Source organism: Balaenoptera musculus, chromosome 1, assembly GCF_009873245.2.
Source record: "Balaenoptera musculus isolate JJ_BM4_2016_0621 chromosome 1, mBalMus1.pri.v3, whole genome shotgun sequence".
Taxonomy (NCBI): Eukaryota; Metazoa; Chordata; class Mammalia; order Artiodactyla; family Balaenopteridae; genus Balaenoptera; species Balaenoptera musculus.
In genome coordinates this window covers 75,928,197-75,940,807 of record NC_045785.1, presented here as the reverse complement: position 1 = coordinate 75,940,807, position 12,611 = coordinate 75,928,197, and positions in this window count along the sequence as shown.

Below are 12,611 nucleotides of genomic sequence, written 5' to 3'. Positions count from 1 at the left end.
ATTTCATCTATACATAGTGATCTCTATAATCCGTTATTTTATATATATGGAATCCTACAAGGATCAGGGAGAACTAATATTTACTGAGCACCCATGTCATATACTCTTATCGTTACTTTACATTACTAACTCATTCAGTTTTCATGATCACTCTTTTTTAATTTTTATTTATTTTTATTTTTAAAAAAATTTTATTGGAATATAGTTGATTTAAAATATTGCATTAGTTTCTGCTGTACAGCAAAGTGAGTCATGAGATAGGTATTGTCTTCCTCCTTCTACAAATGGTGAAACAGAAACCAGAGATGTTAATATAGCATGATGTCTACATCATGCTATGGGTAGCTATATTTTGCCTGGTTGGTTACACATTGGGGTATGGTAGTGGACACTGTTAGTGCTCTACCCCGACTTCCTCATATCTCTTTACTATTCCTGTATACCTCTTCTCTCTGTGTCAGGGGACTTTCTCTCTCAGTGGCTCACACTGGCAACTCTTCTCTGGAGGATAGCACTCAGGCTACGTGAGCTGCTTTGTCTGTTTATGCAAAGAGCCAGTGGTAGCTTACATCATACCAGGTGGTCCTTAGTCAATGACTGACAAGTGCAGGGATGTGAAATCTTAGTGCCTTTGCTTCAGGTTGGGACAAGTTCCGAAGTGTAACTTATACATTAGAGCTCCCTGTGGGAATCAACCTGAAACAACCTCCAAGGGACTCTACCTGTAATCAACATCCCACTTGACTTCTTTTCTTTCCTTGTTCTAGTTTCTCTCCTCCCTTGCCATTTTTTCTTTGAGAACTTCCTTAATAAATTGCTTGTGCATAAATCCTTGTCTCAGGGTTTGCTTTTGGTGAATCCATTCTAAGATAGAGTGTCATGTCTTAAATTCTCAAATAATATTTATTAAGCGCTTAATATATGCCAAGCACTATGTGACATTCTTTAAATCTATTAACTCATTGAATCCTCACAAGAACCCCATGAGTAGATACCATTTCTCATTTTACAAATGAGAAAACTGAGCCTTAATAGCTTCCTCAAAGTCACCCTGCCAGTAAGTGTCAGAACCAAGCTGAAACCCTAGTCTGACTCCAAGCCATATTCATAACCCCTATGCTGTACTCCTCCAGGACACATCATTTCACCTGGTAAGGGAGCCAACTTATAGTCAACCCCACCACCTGTGGAAGAATACAAAAACAAATGATAAAAATTCTAGTGCAAAAACCAAATTATCACATATTTTACAATTTTCTATTCCTAATCAAGAAGATCTAGATTTCTGTAACTGGGGAGAGCGAGAAATCTTGTATGGGCAAAAAATATTATATAACATGTCATATAGTCTTTAGACTAGTCCCTTGAATATTTATGGAGTATGCTTTGCGATAAGCTCAGAAGATAAAACAGTGCCTTCCCTTAAGGAATCCACAATTTAGTGACGGAGACTGACCATTGAAGTTCTGTAATACAACCTGATAAATGCTGTAATAAAAGTATATGATAGCAAGGAGGAAGGAACAAAGAATTCTGAGTCAGGATTTGAGATGGAGTTAGGGAATGACTCATTTAACATGAGTCTTAAAGAATGGATAGGATTTTAATGTTTTATTTTATCTCATTTTAATTTAATTTAATTTTACTTTATTATTTTACAATGGAAGAATGAATACCAGAATTTTGTTTGAAATAGAGGCCAAAATCACAGAGATAGAAAATGGCCTATATCTCTACTTCTAATTAAAATTCTAATACAAAGACCTAGATCCATGTACTTGCTCTGGTGGAAAGAACAGTAGTGCTTTTTCTCTGATTGACTGAGAGTCTCTTGAAAATGACACAGAATTATTTTACAATTAGAATATTCACTCTCAAGCAGTGATCGCTTATATTCATAGCTATTCATAGCTATATAAAATGTGATTCTGAAATGGAGGTTTCAAAATTTCAAATGTTTCTAATATGGAGATGCGAACTTGGACAAATTAATGCCCACGCTAGGTAAAAGAGAGTGATTTCCAACCTGTGGATTAAGACCCTCAGGGGACTCAAGTTTACTGAAATGGGCATTCAAATTCATATGCATATATGCATTCCTTTTCCAAGCTACAGACACTAGAGCTCTTATCTTGTGGGGCAGTGATAAGACAAAGTAGTTAAGAATATAAGGGTTTGGAGTTGTACTGTCAGAGTTCAAACCCCAGCTGTATCATTAAGTGGATGAACTTGGTTAAACTACTTGACCTCTCTGTGCCTCAATTTCCTCATCAGTTGAGTGAGGATAATAATAAACCTGCCTTGAAGAATAGTTATGACTTAAATGAATTAAATATATATATACATATGGGACATTTAGAACACTGACACATGGTAAAAATATATCAGTTATTATTATGTATGTGAGTTGGGAAAGCAGATCACTGACATTCTTTTGACATTAAAAAAATAATAATCCTTACTGGACTATTTCTGAAAAAGTTGGGGATCACTAGTCTACAGTAGATCCTTGCCTATTCAAAGAAGCTTATCTCAGTGGATTACCAGGTACTTGGCTCCTCCTCCTGTTCCCTTTCCTGCTAGCTTTTTTGTCCCTACTTCACACATTAGTATCTCTAGCTTATATGTATTCATTAGAAGTGTTTTCAGTTATAAAACTTAATAATAGTGGCTTAACATAATATGGATTTATTTGCCTTACTAGGCAGTCACTGGTGTAGTGGCTTACTGGTGGCATAAAGGACACAGGCTCTTTCTAAATTTCTTCTCTACCAACCTTGGATGTGTGACTTTTTACTCGTGATCATGAGAGGTTGCTGCACCTACAGGTCCCATATTTATGCTGTAAGTAGAGGAATGTGGTAGCCCCTACACTATCTGCTCTTGTATCAGAAAAGCAAAAGTTTTACCAGAAGTCCCTGAGATTTCAGTTTCCATCTAATTTGCCAGATGTTCTGATTGTGTGTACATCATGCTATTAAACATGTGGATATGGGCTACCTGTATTGACATCACCTGGCAGCTTGTTAGAAATTGCAGAATCTCAGGCACTATCCCAGACCTACTGAATCAGAATCTGCTTTTAAACAAGATTCCCAGAATCTTAATGTGCACATTAATGTGCACATTAATTTTTTTTTAACATCTTTATTGGAGTATAATTGCTTTACAGTGGTGTGTTAGTTTCTGCTGTATCACAGAGTGAATCAGCTATACATATACATATATCCCCATATCCCCCCTCTTGCATCTCCCTCCCACCCTCCCTATCCCACCCCTCTAGGTGGTCACAAAGCACGGAGCTGATCTCCCTGTGCTATGCGGCTGCTTCCCACTAGCTATCTATTTTAAATTTGTTAGTGTATATATGTCCATGCCACTTTCTCACTTCATCCCAGCTTACCCTTCCCCGTCCTCTAAATTTTGAGAAGCACTAGTTTTCATCATATTAACCATAGTTAGCACATCTTGACTCTATGTATATGACTTGGATGCAAATACGTTATTATTAATTACCTCTCTGATAAAGGTGTCGGCCCTGGCACTCACATAATCCTTCATGCTAAACCTAGTTTCTTTGTGAGACGTTTACACCTTTGCATTTCCTTGGTCAGCATGGCCTTGGTTCCTGGTACAGAGTCAGATTTTCCATTAATGTCTTATTTGGCTTTTACATATTCTTGTAAAACCTGCTCAGATGCTTCTCTTGTCCCTGCCACCTGGGGCAGTGATTGTTGGGAGGGGAAGTTTCTCTTTCAGTGAACTACTTGCTCAACTAATTATTCGTTGGGTTGCTTGTTTTTCTTCTTTTTACTTCTTCAAAGTTATTATTGAGCTCCTTATTTAGTGAGATGTGTAGTTTTGTGCATTGGGTTTTTCCTCTATATAAAGTGCAAAAATTTAACCTGTTCCTGTATATTTTGAAATATTTTATTCAGAAAGTTGTCAAAGAACAGATCAATTTTTTCTTTTAGGAAAAGTGCTTTTCACTTTTATTGACATGAGTCAATAAAGTATCTGTTTCATTCCTTTTTAAAAGTAAACTTCCTTGGGATGGTGATTAAAGGGAATATATCTGTAAGGGAAAAAACTTCATAAAGTTCTGATGACAACAGCATAATACAAAATGTTTTAAAATTTGCCCCAAGATTTTTTAAAAATGCAGTTTGTAAGTAATATGTTTCTTCATTAACATGCTGGTGACTCTTGGGTAGGGTTGCCTGAAGAGCTGGATAAACAGAATGAAGGTATAAGCAGAATAGGTCAAAATGAACTCTACATTTAAAGAGAGGACAAAGACTATTTTAGAGTTAACACAGTAGGAAAAAATTTTGTGTATTAGCCACAAAATTTCAACTATTTCAGTACCTCTATATCATTATGCATAAATGCAGAGAATATTATCCTGTAGGAAGTGTCCCTCATCTGTTTTCAAAGAAATTTTCCTTCAATTTAGGGCTCAAGAATAGTATGAGATATAGAGAGGATTTAGAGTGACCAGAAATATAAATGCTGGTCAAGAAACTCGAGGAACTTCACAATGAGACATCACTTCACACCCATTGGGATAGCTATCATCAAAAAAAACAGAAAATAACTGTTGGTGAAGATGTGGAAGAATTGGAACCCTTGTGCATTGCTGGTGGGAATGAAAAAAGGTACAGTTGCTATGGAAAACAGTATGATGGCTCCTCAAAAAAATTAAGCATAAGATTGTCATGAGATCCTGCAATTCTACTTCTAGGTATATACCAAAGAGAATTGAGAGCAGGCACTGGAACAGATATTTGTAAACCCATGTTCATAGCAGCATGACTCACAGTAGCCAAAAGTGGAAGCAACTCAAGTGTCCATCAATGGATGAATGGCTAAGCAAAATGTGGTATATCCATACAACAGAATAATATTATCCAGCTTTAAAAAGGAAAGCAATTTTGACATGTGCCACAACAAGGATGAACCTTGAAAACATTACGCTAAGTGAAATAAACCAGTCACAAAAGGACAAATACTGACTGAGTCCACTTATGTGAGGTATCTAGAATAATCAAATTCATAGATTGGTGATTGCCAAGGCCTGGGGGGAGATTGGAGGGGAAATCATTGTTTAATGGGTATGGAGTTTCAGTTTGGGAAGATGAAAAAGTGCTGGATATGGATAGTGGTGATAGTTGCACAACAATGTGCATGTACTTAATACAGCAGAACCATACACCTAAAGTGGTTAAATTTGTAAATTTTATGTTATATATATTTTACCACAATAAAAAAATCAGGAACTTAAGAGGATGAAAGTTTAACATCTTTCTATTATTTTACATGTTTAAATTAATAACTTTAGCACTTAGCACAGTACTCTTTCCTTTATTAGGTAGCTTGATTGGAACTGGGGTTGCCTGTAGTTCAACAAACATTTGTTCAGTCCCTACTGACTATAAACCCTCACTGTGGTAGGCCTTAGGGATATAAAAACAAATTAAATATAGTCCTTGGCTTTAGTGAAGGCACAGATTAGCATGGGAGACAGACATGGAGATCGATGATTGCAATTTAGTTCAATACAATACCTAACAGAAATACATATGACATTGTGGTTGAGAGCGTAGGTTCTAGAAGCAGACTTCCTGAGTTTGAATTCTGGGTTGATCGCTTTTACCAGTAGTATGATCTTAAACAGGTTGCTAAATCTGTTTGTGTCTCTGTTTCCTCATCTGTAGAATAGGAATAATAATGATTCTTGGCTCATAGTTGTTGTGAATATTAAATGAGTTCATATTATAAAGCGCCTAGAATAGTGCCTGGAACATGGTGAATTCTTTTTATATTTATCCAGCATTAGCATCATGTAAAGAGCAGTAGTAGTAGTGGAATATAAGGTAGATATTTTGTCTTTTTATTCACTGCTAAATCTCCAGTGCCAGGAAATTATCTGACACATCGTAAGTGCTTAAGAAATGTTTTCTTTTATTTTACAAATGAAGAAAGTGAGGCTCAGAAATAGTACAGAGAAGAGAGTTTGAGACCGATGGGGTAGGTGATTAGAGAAAACTTCAAGAGGAAGCAATGCCTCAATAGGGCTTTGTCAGATGACTCTGTTTTCCTGATAGCAATGGGGCGGTGGGGAGCGGGGCAGGCATTTCTGACAGGGGAAACAGTATTGTAGCCATGCAGGTGAACTAGCACTGACTGTCTGGGGAACAATGATAAGTCTAGTGTTGTCAGATTGTGAAGGATAAGGTGAGGAATGGCCTGAGAGGATGCTGGAAAAATACAGAAGTTTATTTTTGAAATTTATTTAGTTATTACTATATACCTGGTACTATGACATGTGTCAGGATTGCATAGCAACGACACAGTTCTAGTGTTCAGGAGCTTATGTGAAAGACCTGAAATGCCATACAACAAGGATTAGGCTTTATGGAGTCAACTGTGGAGTTGCTGAAGAACCTTGAAAAGCTTTTAAGAAAAGACATGACCTAGTTAGACTGTACAGATGGACAGAACTCTGGCAGCATATAGAGGATAAACTGGGAAGGGGCTGGAGGGCTCCTGCTGCTGGTGTGGCTTGGAAGACAACTAGTGATGAAGTTCTGTTCTAATCCAGACGAGAGTATACCGCCAAAACTAAGGTGGTATTGGTAGGAATAAAGAGGAAGGATATGAATTTAAGAGGGAATACAGGATACAGTCTCTAGAACTTGGTGACTGAGGGTGAAAAGAGAGAGAGAAAATCAGATGACTCCCAGTTTTCTGACTTGGCTATCTTGGTGGAGAGTTGAGACCCCCTATTCCCACTCATTCAAGGAAGAAAATAAGAAAAAGAAAAAAAGTGGGTTGGGGAATGGGAAGCAGAAAAAAATTTAGTAATTCAGTTTTGGACAAATTGAGTTTGAGGTGTCAAAGAACATCTAGATAGAAAAGACCTGTAAAGAACTACACACACACACACCCCACAGATAAATGTGTGTGTGTGTGTACATGCGCGTGTGCATACCTTGGTACTTGGGGAGAGCTCTTAGAATCAGAGATCTGGGAGTAATCAGCTTATAGCATAGCATACATATCTTTTAAAATCAAATCACTCTTGTCCCACTGTGTTAGTTTCCTCTTTCTGTTGTAAGAAATTGCTTCAAGCTTAGTGATTTAAAACCACACAAATTCATTATCTTATGATTCTGGAAGTCAGAAGTCTGAGGTGGGTCAGTTGGGCTAAGGTGTCGACAGGGTTGGTTTCTTCTGGAGGCTCTAGGGGAGAAGCTGTTTCCTTGCCTTTTCTGGTTTCTAGAGGCCACCTGCATTCCTTGGCTCTTAACCTCTTCCTCTATCTTCAAAGCCATAAATATAGTATCTTCAAGTCTTTCTCTCTGTCTCTCTGTTTCTGACTTCTGTTTCCATCATCACATCTTCTCTGACTCTCCTGCCTTCCTGTTTCCCTTACAAGGACCATTTTTATTACACTGGACACACCTGAAAACCAGGATAATCTCTCCATCTCAAGGTCCTTAAGTAAATCACAACTGCAAAGTCCCTTTTGCCATGGAAGGTAACACATTCACAGTTGTGAGCACTAGGACATGGACATGTTTAGGAGGCAATTATTCTGTCTTCCACATTCATTTTTATTTGTAGAGTTTAAATTCAAATTCAGTTTATTCACTTTTAGTGTTTAAATGCCTCTGCAATTTGTCATGATTGTTGCCTACCTAGCTCTCCAAACTTGATCTGATCTTTGTCCCACCTCAAGTGAGGCCAAAAAACCTTCCTTGACCTTCTAGTCCAAAGAAATATCTCTCCTCTGAACTCCTACACTGCTTCTATTTGTCGTATTCATTTGTATTAATCATTCACTCATGTGAAGTCTCGGTTCCATTAAAGAGAAATTTACCTCAGATTGACTTAAGGAATTAAGTGGAATTTTTTGACTCAGGGAATCCAAAAAAGGACTAGACAAGAAATTATGGGAAGGTCAAGATGCAGCTAGTTTTCAGGAAGAGCCAAAACCAGGGACTTGAACATTCTGTCTCCTTCCTTTGTTTCTACTTCTCTCAGAGACACTTTCATTCTCTCCTATGGAGGATGATCTTGTCCATATGGCAAAAAACAGGGCCAAGAACAGGAACCAAGTTTTATACTTTAAGGCTTCTCTCATCAGACACACAAACCAAGACAGACTTAAGAGAAGAAATGTTGCTTAAACTCCCTTCAAGAGTTGTGAAAAGACACAGAAGAGTCAAGATGCTGGAAAAAGAGGATGTGGAATTGTCTCTCCTCACAAGTATATCAAGAATACATCTACAAATGAAACAGTTCTCACATAGCACTTGCTGAATATTAGTGGAAGACTTGAGACACCGAAAAGGACAGGAAAAATCCCCACCCAACTAGGTAGGATGAAAGAAAGAAAAAAGAAAAGAGGAATTAAAAAAGGGACCAACCCTAGAGGAAAACTGAAGGTATCCATCTTGACACCAAAACCCGGCTCTACCCAACTGCCTACAGGCTCCAGTGCTGGACACCTCACACCAAACAACCAGCAAGAAAGGAACACAGCCCCACCCATCAGCAGACAGGCTGCCTAAAGTCATAATAAGCTCACAGCCACCCCAAAGCACACCACCTGACGTGGCCCTACCCTTCAGAGGGAAAAGACTTTGAAAAAGAACTCAGAGTAATATAGTAAAGATGATCCAAGATCTCAGAAAAAGAATGGAGGCATGGATCGAGAAGATACAAGAGATGTTTAACAGAGACCTAGAAAAACTAAAGAACAAACAATCATTGATTGTTCACATTAACATTGATTGTTCATATTTACAATAACTGAAATGAAAAATATACTAGAAGGAATCAATAGCAGAATAACTGAGGCAGAAGAACAGATACGTGAGCTGGAAGATAGAATGTGGAAATAACTGCCACAGAGCAGAATAAAGAAAAAAAGAATGAAAAGAATTGAAGACAGTCTCAGAGACCTCTGAGACAATATTGAACACACAAACATTCGAATTATAGGGGTCCCAGAAGAAGAAGAGAGAGAAGGGATCTGAGAAAATATTTGAAGAGATTATAGCCCCAAACTTCCCTAACATGGGAAAGGAAATAGTCATGCAAGGCCAGGAAGTGCAGAGAGTCCCATACAGGGTAAACCCAAGGAGAAACATACTGAGACACATATTAATCAAACTAACAAAAATTAAATACCAAGAAAAATATTAAAAGCAGCAAGGGAAAAAACAGCAACTAATAACATACAAGGGAATTCCCATAAGGTTATCAGCTGATTTTTCAGCAGAAACTTTGCAGGCCAGAAGGGAGTGGCAGGTTACATTTAGAGTGATGAAAGGGAAAACCTACAACCAAAATTACTCTACCCAGCAGGGATCGCATTCCTTTTTCTCGAGAGAGAAATCAAAAGCTTTACTGACAAGCAAAAACTAAGAGAATTCAGCACCACCAAACAGCTTTACAACAAAGGCAAAAGGAACTTCTCCAGGCGGGAAACACAAGACAAGAAAAAGACCTACAAAAGCAAACCCAAAACAATTAAGAAAATGGTAATAGGAACATACATATCAATAATTACCTTAGATATATATGCTCCAACCAAAAGACAGAGAATAGCTGAATGGATACAAAAACAAGACCCGTATGTTTGCTGTCTACAAGAGACCCACTTTGGAACTAGGGACACATACAGACAGAAAGTGAGGAGATGGAAAAATATAGTCCATGCAAATGGAAATCAAAAGAAAGCTAGAGGAGCAATACTTATATCAAACAATACTTATAACAGACTTTAAAATAAAGACTGTTACAAGAGGCAAGGAAGGACACTACATAATGATCAAGGGATCATTCCAAGAAGAAGATATAACAATTGTAAATATTTATGCACCCAACATAGGAGCACCTCAATATATAAGGCAAATGCTAACCGCCATTAAAGGGGAAATCGACAGTAACACAATAATAGTGGGGAACTTTAACATTCCACTTACGCCAATGGATAGATTATCCAGACAGAAAACTAATAAGGAAACACAAGCCTTAAATGACATATTAGACCAGATAGACTTAATTGATATTTATAGGACAATCCATCTGAAAATAGCAGAGTACACTTTCTTCTCAAGTGCACGTGGAACATTCTCCAAGATAGATCACATCTTGGGTCACAAATCAAGCCTCAGAAAATTTGAGAAAATTGAAATCATATCAAGCATCTTTTCCGACCACAACACTATGAGATTAGAAATCAATTACAGGAAAAAAGCTGTAGAAAACACAAACACAAGGAGGCTGAACAATATGCTACTAATTAACCAGGAGATCACTGAAGAAATCAAAGAGGACGTTTTAAAAAATACCTAGAAACAAATGACAGTGAAAACACGATGACCCAAAACCTATGGGATGCAGCAAAAGCATTTCTAAGAGGGAAGTTTATAGCAATTCAATCTCACCTCAAGAAACAAGTAAAATCTCAAATAAACAACCTAACCTTACACCTAAAGTAACTAGAGGAAGAAGAACAAACAAAACCCAAAGTTAGCAGAAGGAAAGAAATAAAGATCAGAGCAGAAGTAAATGAAATAGAAACAAAGAAAACAATAGCAAAGATCAATGAAACTAAAAGCTGGTTCTTTGAGAAGATAAACAAAATCGACAACCCTTTAGCCAGACTCATCAAGAAAAAAAGGGAGAGGTAATCAAATCAATAAAATTAGAAATGAAAAAGAAGTTACAACTGACACTTCAGAAATACAAAGGATCATAAGAGACTACTACAAGCAACTATATGCCAATAAAATGGACAACTGGAAGAAATGGACAAGTTCTTAGAAAAGTACAACCTTCGAAAACTGAACCAGAAGAACTAGAAAATATGAACAGGCCGCTCACAAGTAATGAAATTGAAACTGTGATTAAAAGTCTTCCAAAAAACAAAAGTCCAGAACCAGATGGCTTCACAGGAAAATTCTATCAAACATTTAGAGAAGAGCTAACACTTAGCTCTTGTTAGCTCTTGTTGACAAAATTCAACATCCATTTATGATAAAAACTCTCCAGAAAGTGGGCATAGAGGGAACGTACCTCAATATAATAAAGGACATATATGACAAACCCACAGCAAACATCATTCTCAATGGTGAAAAACTGAAAACATTCCCTCTAAGATTGGGAACAAGACAAAGGTGTTCACTCTCGCCACCATTATTCAACATAGTTTTGGAAGTCCTAGCCCCAGCAATCAGAAAAGAAAAAGAAATAAAAGGAATACAAATTGGAATAGAAGAAGTAAAACTGTCACTGTTTGCATATGACATGACACTGTACATAGAAAATCCTAAAGATGCCACCAGAAAACTACTAGAGCTAATCAATGAATTTGGTAAAGTTGCAGGATACAAAATTAATGCACGGAAATCTTTTGCATTCCTATACACTAACAATGAAAGATCAGAAAGAGAAATCAAGGAAACAATCCCATTTACCATCACAACAAAAAGAATAAAATGCCTAGGAATAAACCTACCTAGGGAGACAAAAGACCTGTATGCAGAAAACTATAAGACACTGATGAAAGAAATCAAAGATGACATAAACAGATGGAAAAATATACCATTTTCTTGGATTGGAAGAATCAACATTGTGAAAATGACTATACTACCCAAAGCAATCTACAGTTCAATGCAATCCTTATCAAATTACCAATGGCATTTTTCACAGAACTAGAACAAAAAATTTTACAATTTGTATGGAAACACAAAAGACCCCGAATAGCCAAAACAATCTTGAGAAACAAAAACAGAGGTGGAGGAATCAGGCTCACTGACTTCAAACTACACTGCAAAGCTACAGTAATCAAGACAGTATGGTACTGGCACAAAAACAGAAATATAGATCAATGGTACAGGATAGAAAGCCCAGAGATAAACCCATGCACCTATGGTCACCTAATCTATGACAAGGGAGGCAAGAATATACAATGGAGAAAAGACAGACTCTTCATTAAGTTGTCCTGGGAAAACTGGACAGCTACATGTAAAAGAATGAAATTAGAACACTCCCTAACACCATACACAAAAATAAACTCAAAATGGATTAAAGGCCTAAATGTAAGGCCAGACACTATAAAACTCTTAGAGGAAAACATAGGAAGAACACTCTTTGACATAAATCACAGCAAGATCTTTTTTGATCCACCTCCTAGAGTAATGGAAATAAAAGCAAAAATAAACAAATGGGACCTAATGAAACTTAAAAGCTTTTGCACAGCAAAGGAAACCATAAACAAGACGAAAAGACAACCCTCAGAATGGGAGAAAATATTTGCAAATGAATCAACGCACAAAGAATTAATCTCCAAAATATATAAACAGCTCATGCAGCTCAATATTAAAGAAATAAACAACCCAATCCAAAAATGGGCAGAAGACCTAAATAGACATTTCTCCAAAGAACACATACAGATGGCCAAGAAGCACATGAAAAGCTGCTCAACATCACTAATTATTAGAGAAATGCAAATCAAAACTACAATGAGGTATCACCTCACACCAGTTAGAATGGGCATCATCAGAAAATCTACAAGCATCAAATGCTGGAGA